The sequence below is a fragment of the Tursiops truncatus genome, chromosome 6, assembly GCF_011762595.2.
Source record: "Tursiops truncatus isolate mTurTru1 chromosome 6, mTurTru1.mat.Y, whole genome shotgun sequence".
In the NCBI taxonomy this organism is placed as follows: Eukaryota; Metazoa; Chordata; class Mammalia; order Artiodactyla; family Delphinidae; genus Tursiops; species Tursiops truncatus.
Genome location: NC_047039.1, coordinates 3864433 through 3878302, shown reverse-complemented (window position 1 = coordinate 3878302; position 13870 = coordinate 3864433).

Genomic DNA, 13870 nt, shown 5'->3' with positions numbered 1-13870 from the left:
TTTGATCTGCGACACTGGTCTTTTCCTGTGTCCAGACTAAAACTGAAGCTTCAGTCTCCTTGGGTCCCAAGCCTGCCAGCTTTCAGATTGGACCTTACACCATCGGCTCAGACTGAACCACACCATCGGCTCTCCTCCTGAGTCTCCAGCTTGCCAAGCGAAGATTGCTAAAATCAAGCACAAATGGAGACCAGACTTGAAATTTCCTGAGCAGAAAAACCTGTGTAGTCATACTAGCAAAACTTAATGTAGCTTATTCTGCAAATCAAGTGAATCTTAACCCGGGTCACTTCTTGTTAATGCCTCCTCCAATGGCCAACTCCAGGCCACGCTAGCCTGAAAATCATAAAGAAAACTTAAGCTGTTCTCCAAAATGAATATGATGTTACCACTTTTAACCAATCCCCTATCACTAGGAAAACCCTAACGTTATAACCAAACACTGTGAAGAATCAATAACCACTGCCTTTTCACCAGATAAACTATTTTATAACAATATACCTCTGAGCCTCATTCCATGTGCAGTTTGAGTGTTCCCATGAACAGATTTTTGTGCACACTAAACTTTTACTAATTACTATTTCAGTGATCGATTGGTTTTATTTCTGCTATTTCTGAACTATCGACAAGATCCTGGAACTTCTCAGCCTCCATACTCACATGAGCCAATTCCTTTAAATCTCTCTCTACCTCAGATAGATACATAGGTAGATAGGTAGATAGATAGATGGACAGACACACACACATTATTAGTTCTGTGCCTAATACGAGAGGGAAGCACCATAATATCAGTGAAAGCCAACTGAAAGCACAAAGAGAAAATTCAGACCCACCAAAACTTTAGATATGAGCATCATTAGACACATAATATAAATTTTATGTTTCAAATCATTAGTTTTGAAAATTAGTAAACAGCAAGCAAATTTGAAAAAAATATAACAAATCATACTTCCAGCAATGCAAATGTGTAATTGAAAATAAAATACTGATATATGTGTGTTAAAGACAAGCCTAGACATGGGTGAAGAAAAAACTATACTTTGAAATATAAAACTGAAGAAATTAATCTAAATGCAGCACAGAGAGCAAAGAAGTAACATACAAAAATGTAAGAGTCATGAAAGGTAGAATGAAAATATTGAACATATGTTCCTTCAACATCCCACATGTGAGGACAGAGAGAATATGGCAGAGACAACAGTTTAAAAAGGAACGGCTGAGAACTGTTTCAGAATTGGTGGAGGACGCCAAAGAACATATTTAATAAGCGCAAGAAATCTGAAGTGGGGTAAATAAAATCTTCATGTAGACATGCCACGGTGAAATCACAGAACAGCTATAACCAACAACAGTTCTTACACGTAGCCAGAGAGAAAGCACTGCTTTCAGAAGAGTGCCGATGAAATAACAGCAAAGTGAAATGGACTGATTTTCAATTCCCAAAACAAGAAGAAATGCTGAACAGATTATAAAACCAATGATTCTTCAATCCATGAGAAGGGGGCGGCAAAGGGAAAGCCACGGTGCCCAGGACAGGTGAATATGAGGGGTCACGGCTTACCTGAGCAAGAACCCATGAGCAGGAACCGGGGCCACGAGGAAAAGGTGAACGGTCAGTGACAGAGTGCTAGAGGCTCCGTGTGGACCAGCCTGAGGGACGAGGACTCCAAGGCACCCCATCCTGGGGGCCCTCACAGTATTAGCAGGAGCTCTACCAGCTTCTCACAGTAAACACTGCAGGAAAATTCCCTCCTGCTTCTGGCTGGGGCAAGAGCAAAGAAACTATTTTAAGACGCCAGAGCACTCCTTAACAAGACCAGCCCTCAGGTGAAACTAGTTATGCAGAGCCTCACCAGCTGCAAGCAATATCAGAGCCTAACTAACCTGAGCAAAGGGAAATGGCCAACTCCAGGCCACTCTAGCGTTTGTGAAGTTCACAGTCAGAGGCCCAGGCTCACCGGCAGACGGAGGCCCAGTCCCATGACCATAGCACGCTTCCCTCCACCACACCTCACAACCACGTCATCAAAGGTATTTACAACAGTTCCTTTTACCCAGTATATTACGCTTGACTATCAAGAAAAAAATCACAGGGCATACCAAAAGGCAAAACACCCATAATTTGAAAATAAAGGGAGCAAGCATCAGAACCAGACTTGACAGGGATGTAGGAATTATCAGACTGGGAATTTAAAATAACTGTGATTAATATACTAAGGGCTGTAACGGATAAAGTAAGCAGCATGAAAGAACAGATGGGCAATGTAAGCAGAGAGATGGAGTCCTAAGAACCAAAATAAACGCTAGAGATTAAAAACACTGTAACAAAAATGAAGAATGCCTTAGATGGTCTTATTAAATTAGAAACAGCTGAAGAATCTCGACCTTAAGAATATATTAACAAAAACTTTAAAAACCAGAAAGCAAAGACAGCAAAGTCTTTTAAAAAAATGGAATAGAATAACCAAGGATTGTGGGACAACTACAGTAGTGTAACATAGGCATAATAAGAATACCAGAAGAAGAGAGAAAAAGGAACAGAAGAAATACTGGACAAAACACTAGCTGAGAACTTCCCCAAATTAATGTCAGACAACCACAATTCAGGAAGTTCAGAGAATAACAAGTAGGATAAATGCAAAAAAACTGAACCTAGGCATAATCAGTTTCAAATGATTGAAAATCAGAGATAAAGAAAAAATCCTGAAAGAAGCTGGGCCAGGGGTGGAGGGGAGGGAAACACCTTACCTTCAAAGTAACAAAGATAAGAATTACATACAACTTCTCAGAAACCCTGCAGGTGAGAAGAGAGTGGAGTGAAATGTTTAAACCGCTGAGGAAAAAAAAAAAAAACAACTAACCCAGAATACTGTATTCTGCAAAATAAACCTTCAAAAGTGAAGAAAAAATAAAGTCTTCCTAGACAAACAAAAATGAATTTGTTGCCAGTATACCTACCTTGCAAGAAATGTTAGAAGTTCTTTAGAGATAAGGAGAACAATATATTTATAGTCAGAATAATACAGGTCAGAAACTCAGATCTGCATAAAGAAAGCGTAAGCTTTAAAGAAGTAATAAATGAAGATAAATTACTTTTATTTTTCTTATTCTTAATTGATCTAACAGATAACAGCTTGTCCAAAGTAACAATACCAACAGTGTATTTGATTACATATGCTTATATATATATATATATATATATATATACACACACACACACATAAATATATATATACTTCTGTATGCTTATATACAAGTGAAATGAATAACATCAATGATACAAGAAACAGGAAGGAGGAATTAGGATTATTTTGTTATTATAAAGTTCCCATACTACCCATGATGTAATGTAGTGTTATTTGAAAGTGGACTTGGATTACTTGCAAACAATAGGACAACCACTAAAAACTGTAAAAAAACAAACAAAAAACAAAGAAGTATAACTGATATGCTAGGAAAGGAGCGAATATAGAATCGTATAAAATGCTCAAATAAAAGCACAAACAGCAGAAAAGGAGTGGAACCAAAAAAATAGTAGGAAAGAACAAGAGCAACAAATAATAAAACAATAATATTGTAGACACTAACTCAATTATATTAATAATCATTTTGAACATCAGTTATCTAAATGCACCAATTAAAAGACAGATTGTCAGAATAGATCGGAAAGCAAGACTCAGCTATATGTTGTCTACAAGGAAAGCACATTAAACACAAAGATACATGTGAAGTAAAAGTAAACAAATGGAGAAAAAACATACCATGATAACACTAATCAAAAGAGAACAGTCAATTTATTAACTTCAGACAGAAAAGACTTCAAAGCAAGGAAATTATCACAGATAAAGAAGGGCATTACTTAATGATAAAGGGGTTAATTCTCCAAGAAAACATAACAATTCTCAGTGTCTATGTGCCAACCACAGAGCATCTAGCTACCAGAGGCAAAACTGATGGAGGTGCAAGGAGAAATCAAAGAATCTTCTATCACAGTTAGAGACCTCAACACCCCTCTTTGAGAAATGGGCAGATCCAGCAGGCAGAGTCAGTTAAGGACACAGCTGAATTCAACCACACCATCAGTCAACTGCACATAATCAACATCTGTAGACTATTTCACCCAAGAACAAGTTATTCCTTATTCTCAATTTCACATAGAACATTCACCAAGACAGACCACATTCTGGGCCATAAAACACACCTTCACAACTTAAAAAATAGAACCCATACAATGTCTGCTCTCAGATCCCAATGAGACTGAGCTAGAAATCAACAGCAGAAAGAAAGCTAGAACAACCCAAGTACATGGAGAGTATGCAGTACACTTCTAAATACATTTGGGGCAGATAAAACCACTCTCAAGAGAAATTTAAAAATATTTGGACTGAATGAAAAAAGAAAAGACAACTTATCAAAATTGGTGGGGTGCAGTGACATCAGTGCTTAGAAGTAAATTTATAGCAGTGAATGCATGTATCAGAAGAGAACAAACTAGTGGTTACCAGTGGGGAGAGGGAAGGGGGGAGAGAAAAGATAGGGGTAGGGGATTAAGAGGTACAAACTATTAGGTGTAAAATAAACTACAAGGATATATTATACAACACAGGAAATATAGCCAATATTTTATAATAGCTATAAATGGAGTATAACCTTTAAAAATTGGGAATCACTATATTGTACACCCATAACTTGTATAGTGCTTTCCAGTAACTACACTTCAATTTAAAAAATGAGCCCAAGACCTGAACAGGTATCTCACCAAAGAAGATATACAAATAGCAAATAAGCATATGGAAAGATGCTCCACAATTGTATAGCATCAGGGAAATGCAAATTAAACACCAATGGGATACCACTATATACCCATTAGAATGGCCAAAAGCTGAACACTGACAACACCAAATGCTGGTGACGATGTGGAGCAACAGGAAGGCTTATTCCCTGCTGGAGGGAACGCAAAATGGTGCAGCCACTTCGGAAGACAATTTGGCTGTTCCTTACAAAACGAAACATATTTTTACCATATGATCCAGCAGTTGCAGTTCTTGGTATTTACCCAAAGAAGTTGAAAACTTATGCCCACAACAAAAACCTGGACACTAATGTTTATAGAAGCTTTATTCATAATTGCCAAAACTTGGAAGCAACCAAGATGTCCTTCAGTAGGTGAGTGGTGAAATAACCTGGGGTCCATCCAGACAATGGAATACTCTTCAGTGCTAAAAAGAAATGAGTTATCCAGCCATGAAAAGACATAGAGGAACTATAAATGCATATTACTAAGTGAAAGAAGCCAATTCGAAAAAGCTACATAATGTAAATCATTCCAACTATATGAGATTCTGGAAAAGGCAAAGCTGTGTGTACAGCAGAAAGATCAGTGATTGCCAGGGACTGGAAGGAGGGAGAGACAAAGAGGATTTCTAGGGCAGTGAAAGTACTCTGTGTGGCACTACAGTGACGGATACTTGGAATTATACGTTTGTCCAAACCCGTAAAATATCCAACACCGAGTGAACCCTGATGTAAACTATGGACTTTGCGTGATAATGACAGGTCAGTGTAGGTTCATCAATTGTAACAAACGTGCCATCTGGTGGGAATGTTGATAATGGGGGACGTTGTGCATTTGTGGGAGCAGAAGGTACATGGGAAAATCTCTAATCTCAAATTTTCCCTGAAAATGTATTAAAAATTATTTTAACAAATGTTTTTAAAAGGTAAAGGAACTGAAAGTTTAAAAAATAAATGCTTTCAGATAAGATTAAAAGAATAAATCCAGCTGACTTCTGTTTTAGGGAGACATAAAATCATACATGAATAAAGGTAGAAAGCAAATGTGTATATATATATATATATTTATAGAGAGAGATGTGCTATATACATAGATATTTATATACAGGTAGATAGGTATAGATATAGATCTCGCCCTCTCTCTATATAAACATTTATTTATATTTATATATATATCTTTACTGTCAACCTTTATTTGCATATATACACAAATATTAATCAAAAGAAAACAGGTGTAGCTATATTAATGTCAATGAGAATTTAATTCAAAAAACGTTCCAAGGAATAAAAATGTATACCACCTAATGTAAAAACATTAGTAGAAGTATTTAAGTTCTCTGTATAATGATAATTCACCAGGAACATAAAATGATACTAAGTGTATATGCAGCTAATTAGTCTTGAAACATGTAAGAAAAAGATTGGTAATCATATCGAAATATATAAGTGTATCAAATCAACATGATGTACACTTTAAACTTATACAATGTTATATGTCAATTATATTTTAATAAAACTGAAAAATATGGTAGAAAGAAATATACAGACCCCAAATCAGATAAAACTGTATAAAGAAATATACAGACCCCAAATCAGATAAAAACTATCAAGACTATAGAAGGTTATAGAATATATTAAAAATGGTTTTACAAAGTAGACAAAAGGCATTAACAGGTACTAACAGGAAGAAGGAATGACTTAGATGCATATGAGAATACATTCACTTTGACAGAAATAAAGGAAATGCAAAATCAAACAACAATCAGCTATCATTTTATACTGACTGTAAAAAAAAATCCAGTTGATATTGTGTGAAGCACCTACAACTTTCATATGCTGCTGCTGGGTGTGTAAATCAGTCAAACCACTTTGAGAAATATTTGTGTTATAAAGGAGAGTTGGACATGTTCACAGTTCACAGCTTAGCATCTCATCTCCTAGGTGGAGGTCCCTACAGAAAATGGTGCGCAGTGTACCGCCGGAGACAGGTATTTTTGCGACAGCATCAGTCAGAATGGCAAAGACTGGAAACAACCCAAAAGCCAATCAAAATTAAAGTGGGTAAATAATATGGAATCCATGTATTCAACAGAATACTATGCAGCAGTGAATAAAGTTGATAACAGCCATAAGCATTCACATGGATGACCTAAAAGATTAGTTGTCAACAAAGTGAGTTATAAGAATACATACACTATGATTTCTTCTATATAATGTTTTAAATGTACGAAATTAAATCATACTTTGGTTAGGACTGAATAGGGATTTATAAAGATGGCAAAGACTAACGTGGAAAGCAAAGAAATGACTACTACAAAATTCAAAAAGAGACTTACTCTGGGGAAAATCTAGGGAGATTTAATCGGGCTGCTCAGGGAGGTAAAGTCTATTGGGTTGGCTGAAAAGTGCCTTTGGTTTTTAAATAAAAAGACAAGACACATTTTTCATTTTCACCCAGAACTTTATTGAACAACATATTCACCCTTTTGTTCCACTACCTTTTGCCATTTTTCAGGCAACTTCATAATTCCATCTTCCCAAAATGTTTCATCTTTCCAGGTACCTTTTACAGTCTTCCAGGGAATTGATATTTTTGCCATTAAGAGAATTTTGTCAAGACCGAAATCAATGGAAATCCGAAGGTGCAATATCTGGTGAATACGGTGGATGAATCAGAACTTCCCAGCCAAGCTGTAACAGTTTTTGCCTGGTCACCAAAGAAACATGCGGTCATGCACTGTCCTGACAGGAGATTATAAGTTTTCTATTGACTAATTCTGTTTAGTCAGAATGTTTTTCTTCTAGTGCTGCTTTCAGTTGGTCTAACTGGGAGCAGTACTTGTTGGAATTAATCGTTTGGTTTTCCGGAGGGAGCTCATAATAGAGGACTTCCTTCCAATGCCACCATATACACAAGGTCACCTTCCTTGGATGAAGACCTGCCTTTGGTGTGGTTGGTGGTGGTTCATTTCCCTTGCCCCACGATCTCTTCCATTCCACATTGTTGTACAGTATCCACTTTTCATCACCCACCACAATTTGTTTTAAAAATGGAACATTTTTGTTATGTTTAAGTAGAGAATCGCATGAGGAAATATGGTCAAGAAGTTTTTTTCACTTAACTTAAGGTGGAACCCAAACATCAAAGCGATTAACATAACCAAGCTGGTGCAAATGATTTTCAACGCTTGATTTGGATATTTTGAGTATGTCAGCTACCTCCCACGTGGTATAATGTCGATTGTTCTCAATTAATGTCTCAATTTGATCGCTATCAACTTCAACTGGTCTACCTGACCGTGGAGCATCGTCCATTGAGAAATCTCCAGCACAAAACTTCACAAACCACTTTTGACACGTTCGATCAGTCACAGCACCTTATCCATGCACTGCACAAATCTTTTTTTTGCATTTCAGTTGTGTTTTTACCTTTTTTAAAATAATAAAGCATAATATGCTGAAAATGTTGCTTTTTTCTTCCATCTTCAATATTAAAACGACTACACAAAAATTCACCAATTTTGATAAGTCTTTTTTTTATATGTATGCTGATATGAAAGCTGTCACATACAATCTAACAAAATTGTTTCAAATGAAGTTAAAGACAACTAAGTGCTACTAGAGCCATCTTACGGAAAAAACTGAACGAACATTTTGGCCAACCCAACATTTCTTGGCCCGGGTGGTGGGAATGTGGACGCTCATTGTGTTATCTTTCCTTAACTGTAACGTATGTTTTCACATACTCCTGTGCACTTCTACTATATTTCATATATTGGAAAAACAATAAACCACTGACGTAATTGCAACTGAAGATATTTTACAGATCAGACAACATAAAGATCTGTTTTACCCTTTAGAGAAAAATAGCAAAATATATTTAATAGTCTTCACAAGGAACATATGAAGCACAGGAAAGTACGGAATCAAAGGAAAAATAATGATTCCTTTTTCATAACTATTAAATCTAAACTAGACTATTACAACCATGAGTCAGCTGAACCGATAACTAGTTGGGGGAAAAATAATCCAATATTTTCACCCTCAGCAAGGATTCCTCACCGTTGGTGAAACGTTAACACCATTCCCCTGCAGGGTGCAAGAAACGAGGTCAAACACTTTAGGAATAATTGAATAGTTTAACCTGTGCTAGAGGGGCTTGTTAAACAGAACTTGTCTGTGGTGAGAAGGTGACAGATTTTTCTGGAACTCTTCCAAAGCTGTCAACTTATCAACCTAATTGGTCACATAATGAACTTCTTCCTGTTGTCAAATGCTTGAGAAGAATTTCCTTTTCTAGTGAAAAGCAAATAAACCTGTGGCAAAAGAAGTAAATAGCTACAATAATTAAATTATGAATAGAATGCTGTTTTTAAATTAATATTTTGTCTGGTTGTTAAATTCATCTTTGTATCTCATCATCAGCAGATGTGAGGATTTGGGAAGATTAGCTTGTTTTACACAGAAAACTATCATCAGAGGATAAGTCAATTATAACTTGAAAGAAAGAGGCATTTTCCTGAGAGGAGGAAATTTGTAACACATTGAACTAGTCAGATCCTCTGGGGCAGTGACAGTACAATCTTTCAGTAAGTGCTGCAAGGCGATAGTCTGTTCCTTAGCTTGTCTATACACCCAAAGCTACTTGTAAGAGAGAGTTACAGAATTAAAGATAATAATGTTAATGTGATTCAGCTTATTCTCAAAATGATCTAACAGTAATTTGGTACAAAACTTAATTTTTCTTATATACTCCAATACAAAATAAAAAGTTAAAAAAAACTTAATTGTTCTTAATTTTAGAGGTAAGAAATTATTTATTTTACATTGAAATTAGTACAGTTATATGTTTAAAGTTAATCCACTGAGCTGAAGGCTATATTATAGTATTTGTGCTCAAAGTTTGGCTTTAGATTTTTAACCTACTGCAATCATAAGCATTTTTTTAACCTTTGCAAGATAACCTTTCATTTGAGGTCAATAATCAAATCTACAGTTTCCTCTATTTACATAGGGAGCTGAAAAGTAAATGGATTTAAACTACGCAAGACTCATATTTGCACTTTATCATTCATAACCTCAAAGGTATGATCTTGACCTACAATCAGACGACTCCAAGGAACAAGGTCAGGAGGTAGACCAGAAGTCTGAATTCAGAGAGCAAAGATTACAACTAGAGGAGATTCATCTCATCAAAGCCAAATTAGCTATATTGTCAGATTTTTAATAATTGATTTTTTCACATCTTTTTCCTCACAAAAGTGTTATTTGATGTTATTTAATTGAATTATAAATGAACGCATCTGTCTATTCAACAAACACATATGGGCTGCCTACCTTGCACCAGGCCCTCCCCTAGGAACTGACAAAATCCCTGACTTCACGGAGCTTTTATTTTAACCAGAGGAGACTGACCTAGAGGAGGAAAGACCGATACTCAACAAATAAAAAGGAGAAAACAGACAATAAGTGAAATGATTTTAAGCGTTATAGAAACATTTGGAACCTGGTGTATCAGGGTTGCTGGGGTCCAGGTGGCAAGCTCTTCTATGTGTGGTGGTTAGGAAACGCCTCACTCCTTGGTGACATTTAAACAGAGGTCTGAAGGATAAGAGGGGGTAAGCCTTGCAGACAGAGGAGGAAAGTTTTCCAGGCAAAGGCAAAAGCAAGAGCAAAGATATTCAAGCAGGAAAGTGCTTGGCATGTTTGAGGAAACTGCGCTTGGGCCAGAGTGATGGAGAGCAGTGAGTCGGGGTGGGAGATAAGAAGAATATGGACAGCAAAATACTGACAGTCCTTAAAAGACTATGGTAATGACTTTTGTTTCTGCCCTGGGTAAGATGGGAAACCATCTGAGGCACAGAACTATTCATTATTAAAGCAATCTCTCCAGCTATTCTGTTAGGAAGAGCCAGGACTCACTGATGGATTATATGAGGGTAAGAAGAAAAAAATTAAAAAAAAAGGAAGCAAGGATGATTCGAAGATGAGTTCTAAGGAAAGAGCTTTGGGACTTATTACTTTGAAATGTCTTTTGCACAACAAAGGGGGAGTGTTAAGTTGGGAGCGGGGTATACAAATGTGAAGTTAGGAAGAGAGGTCTGGCCTGGAGATATAAATCCATCAGTGCAGAGATGAATAATTCAAAGCCTTGAAACTACAAACATCAACTAGGAAGAGTGGATGGAGAAGATAAGAGATCCAAGGGCTGAAAACTTCAAAATTTCAAAATTCAGAGGTCCAGGTGATCAGTGAGAACCAGGCAAGGAGACTGAGGTAAGTGGTCCAGAGGAAGATAAGGAGAGTATGGCAGTCCATAAGCCACACTTTGAAAGTGGCTCTTGAAGGGACACTGCTGATATGAGAATTTTTTTTTCTGTTGGAAACATTAGCAAGTTGATGTCTAGTTATATTTTTAAAGATTGGTTTGATGGAGAGATATGTGTGAAAGTCTGTTTTGATTGATTTACAGAGGTGCCTGAGTGAACACACGGAGAGCTCAAGGCCACTGAAAGGAATTTCATTACGCAGTTGCCATGAGACCAGGGCACACGCACCATGCAGGGTCACCTGGGGGAGCGCCAGTCAGTCAGGAGGCAGAAGGAGTGAGAGGAGAACTTAGTCCAGAGTCTTTCTTGGTGTTTTCACAGGAAGGAATGGGTGAGGCTGGGCAGGTACCCTGAGCAAGCTTGGGATTGACTAGTTGGAATACTTTTTGTGGGCTCTGGGCTATAAGGATGATCTCTAGCTGTCCAGTACCTTGCCCAATGGTAATTTAGGGCAAAGGAAATGCTGGCTAGGTGTGTGAGTTTGATAAAGGAGGAGGTTGGGGATATGGGCTTTGTGTTGGGTGGTCTGTATATGAAAGGCACTCATGGGGGAGTGGTTTGCATCTGTAGGAATCAGCAAACCCTGAGAGGGGCAGTTCCTCCCTGGGTGCACAAGGCCCCTGATTGTCAAAGCATCATAAGATACAGAAAGTAGAAAATATAATGAATACAAAGCTTCAGTGGAGTCTCTGAGAAGAGTCATAGGAGGGCGAGAATTGGAGAAACACTTTCAATGAAAATCTCTCTAAAGGTAGAACAGAGAAATGGGGCAAAAGCTAGAGGAAAAAAGGAAGTGTATTTTTCTTATTATGGGAGAATTTACATTCTGTTTCTATGCTGATGGTAAAGATCAAGTGAAGAAGGAAAAAATGTGATAATGCACTGATCCCAGAAGTGTATATGTTGACTTTGAATCATGGATGATTTATCTGCGATTACAGGAGGTGGGGGGGGGGGGGCAGCGTGCATAGGCAAAGGTGCAGGAAGCTGAGTGAGTGTGGGAACAGATGGAGTTTTATTCTGATTGATTCTATATCCTCAGTAAAATTGGAGGTAATCTCATGAGCTGATAGTGCAAATTATAGAGGAACCATAAGATTGATGAAGACAAAAGATATGACATCACTGTCTAACAGAGTGGGACAGCAATTGAACTTGGAAAATACATTAAGTTTGCCAGAAGACACTAAGAACCTACTTCTTATTAGTATTTACAAGATTGAAGTGGACCATGTGTGTATTTTTTCTTTACCTATATTTGGTCTTATAGATCCAGGTAAAAAGTTTGTGGATTAGTTGGATTCAACCAGATCTGAAGTTTTTTCCAAGTGAACAGAACAAAAGAATAGTGTTAAGAATATATGCAAGGAAAAGATTATGATAATGGGCCATTAAACCTGTCTGTGTGAAAAGAGCAGTAAAAATATGTGTGGCAAGAGGAACAATGAAAAATTGGATCACAGATGACAGGTTCTCACGGGCTCAAGGAATCAATATTTATGAAGCACTTACCTACCATGTGTAACACCCTGCTAGTACTCTTGGAGATTAAATAATCAAAGAAAATATGCCCCCCTTCAAGGATTTTAGAATTTAATAGAGGAAAGAAGTATCATAATGTTTTGTTCATGATAAATTTATTGAGCTTCTTTTATACCACATTATTCTATGTATGGGTAGCTATGGAATACAGGAAAACATTTAGGTTTATTCATGTAAAAATAGTAAGATATAAAGCAACTACCAAAATACAAACAGTAAAATCACTTACCTAATTTAAGCATAAGGTATTTTGTTTTGCTTCCGGTTTTTATTTTTCCAGATTATATCAGAAAACACAGAGGGAAACAATATTCTCAGAGTATATTAGGCAACAGTGCTTGATAATACACTACTGAAAAGCAGTAAAAACATAGCCCCGGTAAATAAATACAGTATGTTGATTTGGTTGATGTATTCATTCTTTGTGTACTAGAAACACAAAAGGTTATCTATAAAATGTAATAACTGACTTGAACATAGTATCTGGCTTGATATATTCTCTCGGTCACTAAAACTATAGAGAAATCCAATCCTGAAATAAAGTTCTACTTTTGGAAACCAAATGCTTTTCTTTGTTTCTTTGTTTGTTTTTATTTAACATCTTTATTGGAGTACAATTGCTTTACAATGGTGTGTTCGTTTCTGCTGTGTAACAAAGTGAATCAGTTATACATATACATATATCCCCATCTCTTCCCTCTTGTGTCTCCCTCCCACCCTCCCTTTCCCACCCCTCTAGGTGGTCACAAAGCACTGAGCTGATCTCCCTGTGCTATGCGGCTGCTTCCCACTAGCTACCTATTTTGCATTTGGTAGTGTATATATAAACATGATATATTTTAAATCCATTAGACATTTAATAGAAAGCAGTTTCCTGCCACGGATTGAGATGCTTTTGTGCTCCTCCCCAGAGCATCACCAAGGTGAATTGGATATACATCTTCAGTATCTTGGCTTATGTCGTTTTTGTACTAGAATCTCTCATGAAACCACACTCATAAGGAAGGAATGAGGGCTTAGACTGTGTCTTAATCTAGTTTGAACACTCAGCACCCAGGACAGTGCCTACCATATAACAGATGATGTTAAGTATGGCACTGGGTAAAGGTAGCTAGCTTTCAATTTGGGAGGTAGTAACCTATTAACATCCACATCAGTATCAACACATCAACATCAATTTGGTGGATGGGGTTAGCAGCAATCTT